Source organism: Ambystoma mexicanum, chromosome 1q (genome assembly GCF_040938575.1).
Source record: "Ambystoma mexicanum isolate Mex_15411 chromosome 1q, UKY_AmexF1_1, whole genome shotgun sequence".
Taxonomy (NCBI): Eukaryota; Metazoa; Chordata; class Amphibia; order Caudata; family Ambystomatidae; genus Ambystoma; species Ambystoma mexicanum.
The window spans coordinates 1,005,508,994-1,005,522,658 of NC_090922.1; the positions used below are offsets into that span (position 1 = coordinate 1,005,508,994).

The 13,665-nt window shown below is 44.1% G+C and overlaps 1 protein-coding gene across 3 annotated transcripts in view; it reads right to left on the reverse strand.

Moving 5' to 3' along the window:
• ST6GALNAC5 (ST6 N-acetylgalactosaminide alpha-2,6-sialyltransferase 5) overlaps positions 1-13,665 on the reverse strand; it is an 830,159-nt gene that overhangs the window by 511,896 nt on the left and 304,598 nt on the right. The gene's annotated exons all lie outside the window — the stretch shown is intronic.

Consider the following 13,665-nt stretch of genomic DNA (forward strand, 5'->3'; position numbering starts at 1 on the left):
AAAGGTTTAAGTGGGATCTTTGTATATCAAGATGATATTATTGTATTTGGAAAAGGAATTGAGGAACATGATAACAGGCTGAAAAATGTGCTAAAAAGATTAGAAGATGTTGGTTTGAAAATTGAACAGAGCAAGTGTAAAATTGGAGTAGAGGAAGTGGAATATTTAGGACATACTGTAAATGGCAAAGGGTATAAGCCAAAAAGGGACGCCATGGAGGCAATTAAGGAGTCACTGAATCCCAAGACCAAAGATGAGTTGAGATCATTTTGGGGTTATGTGAGTATTATAATAGGTTTGTTAGAAATTTTGCGAGTGTCACAGAACCTTTGAGGAAATTGTTGAGAAAGGATGCTAAGTTTGTATGGAATGATGATTGCAACAAGGCGGTACATTGCATAAAAGGTGAAATCATTCTTTGGAATTAGGAGGGTTTGAGTTTGGTAGGATGACTAAAATCACAGTGGATGCCAGTGGAAATAGTTTGGGGGCAGTTTTGTCACAGATAGATGAAGATGCAAATGAGAGGATAATCAAATCAGTCATGCCTCGAGAGCCATTTCGGATACAGAGAGTAGATACTCAGTAATTGAAAAAGAGTTGTTGGCTTGTTCTTGGGCGGTGAATTATTTCAGGAAATATTTGTGGGGAACAAAATTTGTAGTTCAGACAGACCATAAGCCTTTGATTGAAGTTCTTACGGTCAAAGGAATGTGCAGAGCCTCACCGAGGTTGGCAATACTTAGTCTTAAACTGCAGGATTATAATTGTACAGTGAAATATGTGCCTGGAAAAAGGAATGTTGTGACTGACTTTCTATCGAGATTACCATTAGGGAATAAGCAGATGACTGTGGAAGTGGATGACGAAATGGTAGCTGTTGTATTTGAAGTTACGTCCAAGGATGTTTGGATTGAGGAGTTGGGCAAGGATGATGAGATACAACAAATCGGTGAATACATGAAATCAGGATGGCCTGAAAAGAAAGCAGTAAAGGAAGCATGTTTGAGATTCTGAGAGGTAAGGGATGAATTGTCAGTGGAGGATGGATTCTTGGTAAGGGGGGACAAATTGATTCCCCCATGTAAGTTGTATTATGAACTTATTGAGAAAGCACACCAGGGTCATCCTGGCATTACGGGCACGTAGAATAATGTAAGATTGAAGTACTGATGGCCAGGTATGGACCTGATGATAGAAAGAATGGTTAGGAATTGTTGGCCTTGTCAGAACAGTGATAATAGTTGCAAAATTGTAAAGTCAAAACCTATCGACATTTATAAAGGTGAAGCACCATGGGAAATGGTAGGTATAGATATTGTTGGGCCATATGTAAAATTAATTGGTGAGAAGACATTCTTGATAGTCCTAGTAGATTACTATTCAGGGTGGCTTGAAGTTAAGGCGGTGAGTAGGAGTGATAGCCATGAGATTATGAAATTCATAATGCAAATATGTAGAAGGGAAGGATTTCCTTAAGTCATAATGAGTGATAATGGAGTTCAATTCAAAAGTAGAGAGATAAGAGCGTTCTCCAAGAGATCGGGAATTGAGTGGAGGTTTTCAGATTTATATCATCCTCAAACTAATGGACTAGTAGAGAGATACAATCGTGTGATAGTAGAAGCTGTGGAGTTGGCGTTGAGTAATAATTTGTCCGTGGATGAAGTTCTCAAGGAGAGAGTGTGGTGTAGTAGGATGTCTGTTAAGAGAGGAATGAATGTTTCACCTTTTGAATTGATGAGGGGAAGGGCTCCCAATACTCTGCTTAATCCAGAATGGGTTAATCGTAGGAGAGTGGTACATAATGAAAAACATAGTTTGGTTGAATATCAGACTAAGGATAGAATGTCTATTGAAGAGCCCAAGTTGAGAATCTCGCCAGGAGATTACGTGTGATTAAGATCGGTCGTAGTGTGAGGAAGGGGTACGCTAAATACAGCAGTCCGGTTAAAGTTATACAGGTGTTCAGAAGAGCAGTTAGAGTTACTGGAGGAGCAGTATGGAATTTGGATAGGGTAAGTAAATGGAGATGGGGAGGTAAACATGAAGAATGTAGGCATTCTGGTAAGGAGAGAAGAGCGACTGGAGTGTTTGGAGATGATATTCTGTTTGGAGTGGAGAATGTCAATGAAATAGAGAACGTTAATAGGGACATAGCCAGACAAGATGAGGAAATGAATGTGAGACAAGGTAATGATGATTCTGGACGTAACTTTCTGCGCAGTTCAAGAGAAAGGAGATTACCATATTGGTCCAGAGATTATGTTATGCAAAGTTAAACTGTATAGTCCACAGCCTGTGGAGTTGCCAGGTTGGTACACAGATTTCATGTAAAGTTAAATTTATGTATAGCCCATAGGTTTTTTAGTTTTTAAGATATTCACATGTGTTACATATTTATATGTTATAATTGCCTATTGTCTAAGTATTTTACTTAGGTTGGTTTTACAATGTTGATATAATATGTTGTTATATAATATTATAAGGGGGGGATGGTGTAGTGTTCTTTGTTAGAATGTTTACTTCCCGCACTCGTCGGCCTCAGAATGTTTAGGTTAGAAGGACCTTAGAGTTCGAGTCAGTTAGAGAGGGGTTAGCGTTTAATGGAGGCAGACGCAGTGCGGGACGCCAGTTGTTATAGGTGACAATAAAGACTTTAAATACAAGTACTCACGCCCGCATCCGTGCTTACATCACAGCTATGTGTGGGGACACCCAGCCATTCGGCCACTCTGTAGCATGCAGCTATGCGCAGGCATACCCAGCCATTTGGCCACTCTGTAGCATGCAGCTACATGCGGGCATACCCAGTCATTCTGCCCACTCTGTAGCATGCAGCTATGTGCGGCGATACCAGCCATTCGGCCACTCTGTAGCGTGCAGCTACGTGCAGGCACACCCAGCCATTCAGCCACTCTATAGCGTGCAGCTATGTGCGGGCACACCCAGCCATTCTGCCACTCTGTAGCATGCAGCTACGTGTGGGCAACCCAGTCATTCTCCCCACTCTGTAGCATGCAGCTACGTGCAGGGACACCCAGCCATTCGGCTACTCTGTAACGTGCAGCTATGTGCAGGCATACTGAGCCATTCAGCCACTCTGTAACGTGCAGCTACGTGCGGGCACTCCCATTCATTCAGCCACTCTGTAGCATGCTGTTATGTGCAGGCACACCCAGCCATTCTGCCCACTCGGTAGCGTGCAGCTATGTGCGGGCACCCCCAGCCATTTGGCCATTCTGTTTATGTGCATCTTGTGCATGATCAATTAACTTCTCAACATGTGTCCAGAGAGGTAAATCATGGTAAGTTCTGAAATGATTATACAATAAGTGCCAACTACTAGAGCAGTGCACTTATCTACATTTCATTAGAATTTAGCACCAGTCAATTGGCCAATGGAATTGTTGGGATCGCTGGCTGTAAATGCTGGTGCAAACCCACAATCCGAATATTGTCATCACTCACTAGAATTGTGCCCATCTATGTCCACCTCTCTGCAAACTGCCTTTTACCGCATGGCAGGTACATCCCTTGCTTTCCTTAGTTCCAGGGTCTTTTTGTGCAAAATGTACCTTTGACCTCCGGCACCTGATTTACTCTACCTCCTACTTTAACACACTGGCCCCAAGAGAAATAGAAAGGGAGCTCTTTTCTACTCTACGCAGTGTTGGGTGCCGGTTTTCTATGCAACACTACTTCACTGTGAGTGGCTTTTATCAAAGACAAACTTTAGGAAATCCACCATTAGACCCCTGGTTATGTGACCTCATTGCAAAAGATGGCATAGCCCCGTGGTGGAGACCTGTGCCAGTGGGCAATGGCCATTAGCTTTGCTCAGCTCATTAATTTGGGTTGGTGGGTCATTACCTGCTAGGATGGCACCACCACAACCTTTATCACCATAGTTTATTGCCTTTAGTGCCTACTAACCTATCAGCAACAAAGATATTATTATTATATAATTATTATAACATCCTATTATTAAAGAAGAAGTTATAATCCTGAAACCATGGAGTGCTATACTTTATGAGTGCTTGTCTTGTCATTTAGGTTTTTTTTACTATAACAGAGCAATCAAAGTACATGTTTCATGCCTCCACACAGTCAGGGATGAAGGCAGCAAAGGTGCATACAAAGACCCCAGACCCATTTCTAATCATGCTACTAAACCTTATTTGGAAACAAGTGGTGATGCCCAATGATGCTGAAACATGTCCGGGGATGCTTTGGTCTCGTGCACAAGGGATGTGAACAAGCAGTTTGGGCTGAATGCCGCTTTGGGGGGTGGGACCAAGCCTGATTTGCATATGGTCTTTTCCCTTTTGCAATGGCTTGGCAGACGAAGAACGATGGTCTGTAGGGTTGCCCAGAGCAATGGCAGTGGTTAAGACTTGTGCTAAACCTTCTAGTCATCACCTCTATTGTTTTGCTATTGTCACCCCTAGTAGGACGGGTATGCCCAGACTTGGGTCTCATGCCTGCTGGGCCTAGAGACCCAAGTTACTCCTCACTGATGATGCCCAATGAGGATGAAATATTTCTGGGGATGCTTGTGGTCTCATGCAGAAGGGATCTGGTCAAGCATTTCGGGCTGGACTGCCTTTTTGGGGCTAGGGCCAAGCCATATTTGTATATGGTATTTCCCCTTTTGTAATGGCTTGGCAAACAAAGTACGATTGTGTGGAGGGTTGCCCAGAGCAATTACAGAGGTTAAGAGTTATCCTAAACCTTCCAGCCATCCCCTCTATTGTTTTGCTATTGTCACCACAAGTAGGACGGGTAGGCCCATATGCGGGTCCCGTGCCTGCTGGGCCTACAGACCCAAACTACTCCTCACTGAAGACGCCCAATGAGGCTGAACCATGTGTGGGATGCTTATGGTCTCCTGCAGAAGGGATGTGACCAAGCAGTTCATGCTTGGAGGGTTGCCCAGAGCAATACCTGATGTTAAAATGTATTGTAAACCTTCCAGCCATCACCTCTTTTGTTTTAATCCTGACACCAGGGAGTGCTAAACTTTATGAGTGCACGTTTTGTCATTTATGTTTTGCCTATAACAAAATATTGCCAAAGTACTTGTTTCATGCCTCTACACTTAGTGAGGGATGAAGGCAGCAAAGGTGCATACAGAGACACTAGACCTATTGCTAATCATGCTAATAAGCCTTATTTGGCCACAAGTGCACTCAAGAACGGCTTAAAGTAGTCACTACTAGATCTGGCATAGGAAAGCAGCGCTCTTAGTTAACAGTGGTCCCATTGGCCTCAGCAATCCTCAAGAAGGTTGTGATGAACCAAGTGCAATACTTTGTGAAAAAGGAGAGTCTTTTGACAGCCAGGAATCAAGTTATTTTCAAAAACATGCGAGAAAACAGATGCTGTGGATATCCAGTCCAATGAAGGATGCTCATTTTAATAGACCTCTTCTGTGAGTGGCCTTCATAGACCAGGCACTCTTGTTCAACTGCCTCAACATGGAAGATCATGTTGCAGGGGTGGTTTATGGAAACAGAGAGATTGTGTGGGTGAAAAGTGGGATGTGTTAACACTCCTGAACAGATAACATGTCAAATTGTTTGTGTATTAATGGCCCACATGATTTGACTGGATTCGATTTGGGTTCTTTTACTACATGATAACTGGCTCAAAGGCACACAAGCAGAGGACCCAGGTGAAGTGAGGAGACTAGCAAATCCTAGAAAAGAAGAGTCTTGAGTTGGAACATAGGGCCTCATTACGACCCTTGCGGTCCCGTAATGAAGGGTGCCGGTCCCGTACCAGCACCCTTCATTACGAGAGCGCCTATTCCGGGTCCCGCGAGGGGAACAGGGAGCTAATAACGATCCGTTATTTACATGCCCGTAAATAGCTCCCTCCCCATTCCCATTGAGCCCTTTGGGGGCTCAAATGGGAATGGGGAATGGTTCCTTCAAGGAGGAATTACCGGGTCCTCCAATGTTGGAATGACCCGGTTATTCCCCATTGAAGGAACCCGGTATTGGAGCCCGGTATGGAGGCCCATTGTCTGACTACGGATATGCCAACTCTCCTCTGGCAGGGAGTTCAAGCATTTGGCTGAAAGTGCAAAGAACAGGCTGCCCAAAGCCCTTGATGTAGATGGGACGTGTCATTTAAAGCACTTGTGACTAAAGGAAGGGCTAGGCCATAAAAGGACTGGCAGGACATAGTCAGGGTCATAAAGGGAAAATAAGCTTTCACAGGCACAACAGGAACACGTGGAGCTTCTTCTACCCTGGAGAAATATGACCTTCTATGAAAAATTAGACACTACCCTGCAGAAGTACAAGGAAGAGTAGAGACTAAAGTGCCAATTTAGCCCTCATACTGCTATGAACCAAGAGCCAACACAATCATAAAGGTAAAACAGGAATAGTAAAGATATATACCTCCTTTGCCTTTTGTGGTAACGTGGGCTGAGGAAGCTATATTCTCAAGAGGGGTGTGACTGGGATTCAGTAGCGACCCAAAATAATAAAATATATTAGTCCATAATGCAGGGAATGTTTAGTAAAGGTTCTGTAAATATAGATATAATGTAATAAAACAGATCTGCAAAATAACTAAATAGAAAAACCAATACTCAACAACCCACCCTTGTGGAAAGAATAGCGAATAAGCAGAGGAAGCACAATGCAGCACTACTGAATTATGGGTGTAAACAAGTAAAAACCGCAATGTTCTTTAAAAATGATTACATGTTTCTTGGATGCAAAAAGGGATTTAATAACGTAACAGATCTATAGGGCCTACAACTGGACCAAGGGGGCAGTTCACAGTCAATACCATCTTTTTGCAGTTCTTGGTGGCTCGACAGTGTCGAACCAGGTTTCAAGCTGTTGTGCAAGTGGGTCAAACCAAGTTTGAGGATTGTGTGTTATATTTGATACAAGCGAGATCAAACAGGGAGTTAAGCCAGGACAGGTATGGAAGCTCAGAATTTCAAAGGCGAAACTCGAGCGATGCAGGTCAGAATGTGTACCAGTAAGTCAAACCAATTATAGACTGGTCTATCTGCTTGTTAGGATCGATGAGTGATGCTCCAGCAGTGAACGATGAGGTATGGTATGGGTTCAGACCAATGACTTAGATATTCCACTATGCAGTTCAGCAAGGCAGTGGTTCGAGGTCAAGCAGCATGGGATCATTTGGTAACAGCAGGCAAGGAGAAGTTCATTCAAGCAAGGAAGGTGAAGGGCCCAGTGAGATATGAGGCGGTGTTGAGGTTGTTATATTGATGAAAGCACGTTGGGTCAAAGAGTTTGCGCCCAGCCGCTACATTGTTTCCAGGAGGTGAGTAGGTGTCAAGCTGGGTCGAGGCAGAAGTACATTGCAGCTCGAAATGTTGCTTGTAGAGGTGCAGATTGTGAGAACCAACCAGTGTCGGTTTGACCATCCAGGTGACAGTGAGAATGCTGGTGACTTGATGCTCAGATAGGTGTGAGTGGTTCAAGGCAGCGTTTGAAGATTGCCATTCAAAGTAGTCTTCCAGGCCCTGGTCGAGTGTTGATGAAATTCAGGAATGAGGGGGCTGGTGGTTCGACTGGTGTTTGAAAGCAATGGAGATCAAATGGCAAACCAGTTCAAGATGGAAGAGAGCTAAAGGCAGCTCTGCCTGGCAGTTTTAATGTGTCGAATTGGGCTCAAATCATGGTTTAAATTTGTTTAACTGGATAACACAGGATTCCTGGCTGGCTTGAACCTCTGGTGTTTGTGAGTCACAATCCAGGGGCTCAAGGATATGTTTTGTTCACCCGAGCACTAGGGAGGCTGGTCCACATCTGCATGTGCTCTACAACACAGTGCGGTTCTAGGTACCATTGTGGCTGGCAGAGAGGCAGGCCTTGTCCCAGCAGCAGATCATACCCCAGATCATCCCTAATGGTCCCTGGGGTTGGTTAGAGGGCAGAGGTCATATCTGCCTAGGACACTCACTGGTGGAGGTGTTTAGCGAGATCAACTCTCCCAAAAGAGGTCTAATGAGATTTTGAATGGTAGGGGTCCACAGAAGATTTAAAGAAGTGATGTGGGACACCTTCTTTGAAAAAGTCAAAGCCCCACAGGTCATTGGACTAGAGCGTGCCTGCTACCCCAATAGGGTCCAATCCCTATTCTTGAATGATGTGGACTTTGCCTTCTGACACCACACCAAAAGTACTTAGTTGAAGTGGAGGGGACAGAGAGGAGAGAGAGAGGCAGAGAAAAACAACATGGTGGAACTTTCTTCCAACTGTACAGAGCTCCCCTCTCTGCACTAACCCCACCCATTGCCTTCTTAATAGGATCAAAGGCTCTGTTGATATGCAGCAATCTGGTGTGAGGCTACTATTTTGAATTGAGATCAAAGAAGAGGCATTGCCATTCAGATACCTGGCAGGACCAGCCTGTCTGGCTAGAATATACATCACCTGCCAGAGATGAGCTGGCTCCCAGGAGCTGACACATCTGATATTAAATTGGAGGTGACTGCAATGATTATGAGAAGTGTCATGCACCATGCCCTATCTCAGCTATGACTTATATTTAGAGTGTACCCTGCCACCAGCATAACACTTCATAATCAGGATATTTTGGAACAGGGGTGCATATCGTACATGCCATCTCTGTGCTCCAGTGACTTTGGCTGTTACTTAAACTGTGAAGAGGGCACCTGTGACCTGAACTTGCTCTGCGCCACTGTAGGGTAGGCAGTGCAATCAGGCTACTGATGCAGCTGTCCACAGGTGTTAACTATGCATTTGGCATGGAGCTTATGAAAGGGGACTTTGATCAACAGATTACCCTTTCATAGATTATATTAATACAAATAAAATAAGCCAATGTTTCTATGTCATTGCACAATGGCTATCCATCACACAGTCCATCACACGGTGCCTAAGTGTCCACATTACCAATCTGACAACCACATTCTTTATCACATGGAGACAATGAAAGGACTGATGCAAGGCACAGGACAGATCACTTTATAATAGTCTAAAATGTTGCTGACAATGGCAACAATGACACGTGCAAGGGTGGCACAATGAGATTTAGACAGAGTTGTCTAAGAATCTACAGACAGTAATTAGTCAAACTATTAATGATGTTGACGAGAGAGTCCATGGACCGAAAGGAGACCAGAAAGACAATCAATGATGTTGCCCATTTTTTACCAGGAAAGGTATAGCCAGAGATGGAGGAATGAGAGTCTAGATTATTGTCCGTGAAAGCAGAATGTCTGGTGGAAATGAATAGAAGCTCCATTTTAGACCCATTTTAACTAAACCAATTGTTTTCCATCCACACGTTTATGTAGCGGAAGAACATTGGACATTTGTGTTCCCAGATTCTATACTGCCCCCCCAAGTGTGAGACAATCTTAGTATCACAGGCATAGTTTTGAAACATCTCTGTCTTGTCCAGGAGCAGATCATGGAAGGACTTGATGCAAATGCTTCAAAGGGGGACAAAGGACAGGAACCCTGTATAATTCCATAGTCCACCATTGCTGATACAGAGTCATGGAATTCAATCCTAACTTAATATACTGCACAATTATAAAAGGAATGCATCCATGCTACTGCTCCCTCTGTCACACCCACAACCTCCCTAATGTGATGGAGTAAGAGGGGATGTTTGAGGGTGTGGAACACAGCCGGGAGATCTAGAAGCATCAAGAATCCTGTGCCCCACCCAAAAGATAATATGGTCTCTCTCGTTCATGTCTATGAGAGATAGTTCTGTGCTTTTGTTGGGGTGGAACCATGACTTTTAGCAGGAGATGCTCCACCTGAAACCCAGCACTTGTTTAGTCACCTGTCTCCTCTGCTTGTGTGCCTTTATCACAAAACTTTGGGAGGAAAAATCTATAGTTTTAGCAGAAAGTTAAGTCAGGGCCCGGGTTGAACAGTAGAGAAGTAAACAGCATCATTTATGAAAATCCACGACTATTGATCCCACATTGAAGCATTAACAAAGTCAGTTATGAATGGGTTCATGGTTTACCCCATCCTCCCCACTTGTTTTCGACGTCCTCCTACTCCAAGGCTACTGCATCCAACATGCCAACCGGCCAGGTAAGGCAGGAGGCAGAATGGCAATCATCCCCAGGAGCGACTGGCCATGCTCCATCATCCCCTCTCCTAGAACAAGCTCAGTTGAATCACTCACCTGCTGGTTCTATCTATCCCACGAGGAATCCATCACCTTCCACTTCATATACAGTCCACCTCACATGAATGACTCTTTCATTGCAGATATCTCTTCTCTGCAAATTACCACAATCTAGTAATGTGTTTTTTTTGATGATTTTATCGTCTCCGAGTCACAGGCTGACAACCACACTCAAAGCACGCTTTTCACGCATACCACTTCCGTGGACCTTCACAAATTGTGCTCTCCCCACACACAACATAGGCAACACTTAGTCTTCACATCATTCCCATGCATTCCCATGCATCACCTGTGCAGTCCCTAACTCACTTGATTGGTCTGACCACACCGCCATCCCATTATCAGTCACCCACTCGACTACGGCTAACAAAGGTCTAGCTAAATACCCCCTCACTGAATGCTACTCACGCAAAACATTCCCAGTCAATGAGCTGGAATTTGTTTTTGCAGACTTCCCCACCATAAGGAATGCCTTGGGCCTTGAGGAATTAATCAGCAATTCTGCTATGAAAATGGTGGACATTCATGCCCACCCCCAAAATCCAGCTGGTCAAAGACCAAACCATCCACCCCATGGTACACCCCCGAGCTAGCCTCCAACAATCAGAGCCCCCTAGAAAAAAGGTGGTGCAAAAACCATAACTAGGGAGACCTCACCAACTTCAAATCTCTCGGCACCAGCGGTAGGGTTCTGATTACTGAGACCAAAGCTGCTTACCACTCCACCACCATTGCAGCAGCCTCCAATAGGAGCAAAGCCATCTTAGAAGTGGTAAAATATTTTACCAAACCATCACCCGATACCGAGGTACCAGCAATTTAGGAAAAATGTGATGGAATCAAGACATTTTTTATAGACAAAATAGACAAATCCAGAGAGACCATAGAATCAACCTCTCACAGAATTAGCATCTCCTGTACACCGGCATACACACTGCCTATCTAGACTGAATTATTTCCTCTCTTTCCCACAGACCTCCTAAAAAGTATTGCTTCCCTCAAACCTATTTCTTACTCTGATTATATAATTCCAGCCTCCATCATTAAACAATTGACGGGCCTGGCATTCAATGCACTCCTCTGCACCATCCATGCCTCCCTTGCAGAAGGATCATTCCCACACAATCTCAGAACTGGTCTCATACTACCTCTTTTGAAAAAAAAAAAACCTAGATCCAGATGACCTAGTCAACGACCAGTCCATTACGAACCTCCCGTTTATTGGTAGAATCTTGAAAAAATTAGTTGCTACACAACTACTCATCATACTCGAACAAATCCAGCTCCTAAATGACTACCAGTCAGGGTTCTGCCCCAAGTGTAGCATCGTAACACCCACCAACCGGGCAGTGCATGATCCCTCCAAATCATAGATAAGGGTGACTCATGCCTCCTCATCCTCCTTGACCTCTCAGCTGTATGGCATCCTTCTCACCCTCCTTGCTGACAGAATGGGAGTCCTAGCAGTGTCCTGAATTGGTTTACCTCCTACCTCTCAGGCAGACACCAGGCTGTTTAAATTAACCTGTTGTGTTCTAACTGACGCCAGGTCTGCTGCTGCATTCCCCAAGGCACTATCCTCTTCCCAATCCTTTTAATCTTTACATGGAACCTTTGGGCACTCTCCTCAAAGATCCCAATATAGCTATCCACCAATGCTCAGCCTGTCTTTCCATAAACACATAGCGAAGGCAACCCAAATAGCCTGGCTCAGAATCTCTACCCTTCGAAAAATGAAACCCTTCACCCCGCTTCAGGACATTTGGACCCTTGTGCAGGCCGAGTTCTCGCACGTTGATGGGGGAAATGCTCTCCTGACAAGGCTGCCAACTGCTCACTTGGCTCCCATAAAAGCAGTCCACCATGCTGCAGCACGTCTTATTACAGGAGCACAGAAATTTGACTGAATTACTCCTATCCTACACAAACTACATTGGCTTCCACTCCAAGCCAGGATACTCTTCAAGACCGCATATATCATCCACAAAGCAATCATGAGTAGCACAGCAGCGTACCTGCCCGCTAAGATCCCCATATCTGATAACACATGTTCCTCATGCATCAAATTGACCAACCAGCTTGAATCACAGCCGCAGAGAGAGGACCCACAAACAATCCTTCTCTTGTCATGCACCCACCCTCACGAACTCGATCCAGGTGTTGGCTCGGAAAGCCCCCACAAGTCTGCAATTTAGCAAATCTCTCAAAACATGACCCTTTCAACAACACCTGATCAAGGGCTAATTCCAATGAACGCATAGACCAATGCAGAGACATCACAGCACTGCACTGCACTACTGTTAAAAGATGGCAGCCAAACTATTGGCTACCCACACTCTGTACAGAGCTCCGCTGCTCATAAGCTAAAATGGCCATAGCATACTCGTTTTCAACAGATGAGGTGTATGGTTCCAATGGACAAAAAGTGGGTTTGAAGCCCTTGATAATTTTCAGGGCTTCTGCTAGATGACTTTAAAATCAAATGGTTTAACAAAGGGTGGTCAGGAACTGCATGTGTGGTGAGGTTTATTTTCTCATACAGAAGACACAGCCAGATGAAGACCAGAAAAAAAGAGGTGTACCCTTAGCAAGCAGGGCAAATGGTGTATTTGCCAGAAAAAGCATTTAGTTGGTTACATGAAACTTGAGAGGTTTGAAACGGCATGATCAACACACAGATTTGTTTAGTTTGCCATACATTTTAAGAAATTCCTTGTAGAGTTTTTTATCAAGGTAATTTATTGGGAATACATTGCCACTGTCATTTTAGCCTCAATAGCCAGCTTGTAAGTCTTGAGTGTAACTTTAAGGACAAGACTTCAATTTGATTTCATGTCCTTCATCCAAGTTTGTTTCGACTTTTCAGAGGCACTACTTCGTAGTTGATAATTGGTCAGTGTCCGAACTATTGTGGTTGAAGCCTGTATCTACATGATTGGAATTTAGAGTGTGACGTCATCCATTAACGTACGCAAATAATCATTGTGATGCAGTACTGTCAACACAGGGAAGGAGCTCCACACGCCAGGTGTTAAGGGAGGAGACCCTACATTTCTGTAATTCTCTTTAAGGTACGCTAGATATGATATGATATTTTATTTGTATCGTGCTCATACACAAGTGTTTCAGAGCGTGAGTGCGAGTTCTGCGTAAAACGGAGTGGTGAATAGAAGACGATTGAATTGGATGGTTCAGTGATACAAACAATCAAACTAATACACAAAGGTTCCTACTGTCTTAATATGTTTGTTTATCCCGAAGAGTGCACCATTTTATATTCTGTAGTAGTACAAGTCTCTGAAGTACTGGTGTGTGACTCATGGCTTCAGTTCTTCAGAGAGAGGAACTAGGACAAATATTGAGAGCCCTCTTAAACTGCTTGGTTATCAATGGATAACGAGTAATGCAGCAAGCAGATCCTTGTCATGATCATGCTATGCGAGGGCCGGGGGCTTGCACCTATGATAGCAAGGATGTGTGCAATAATGC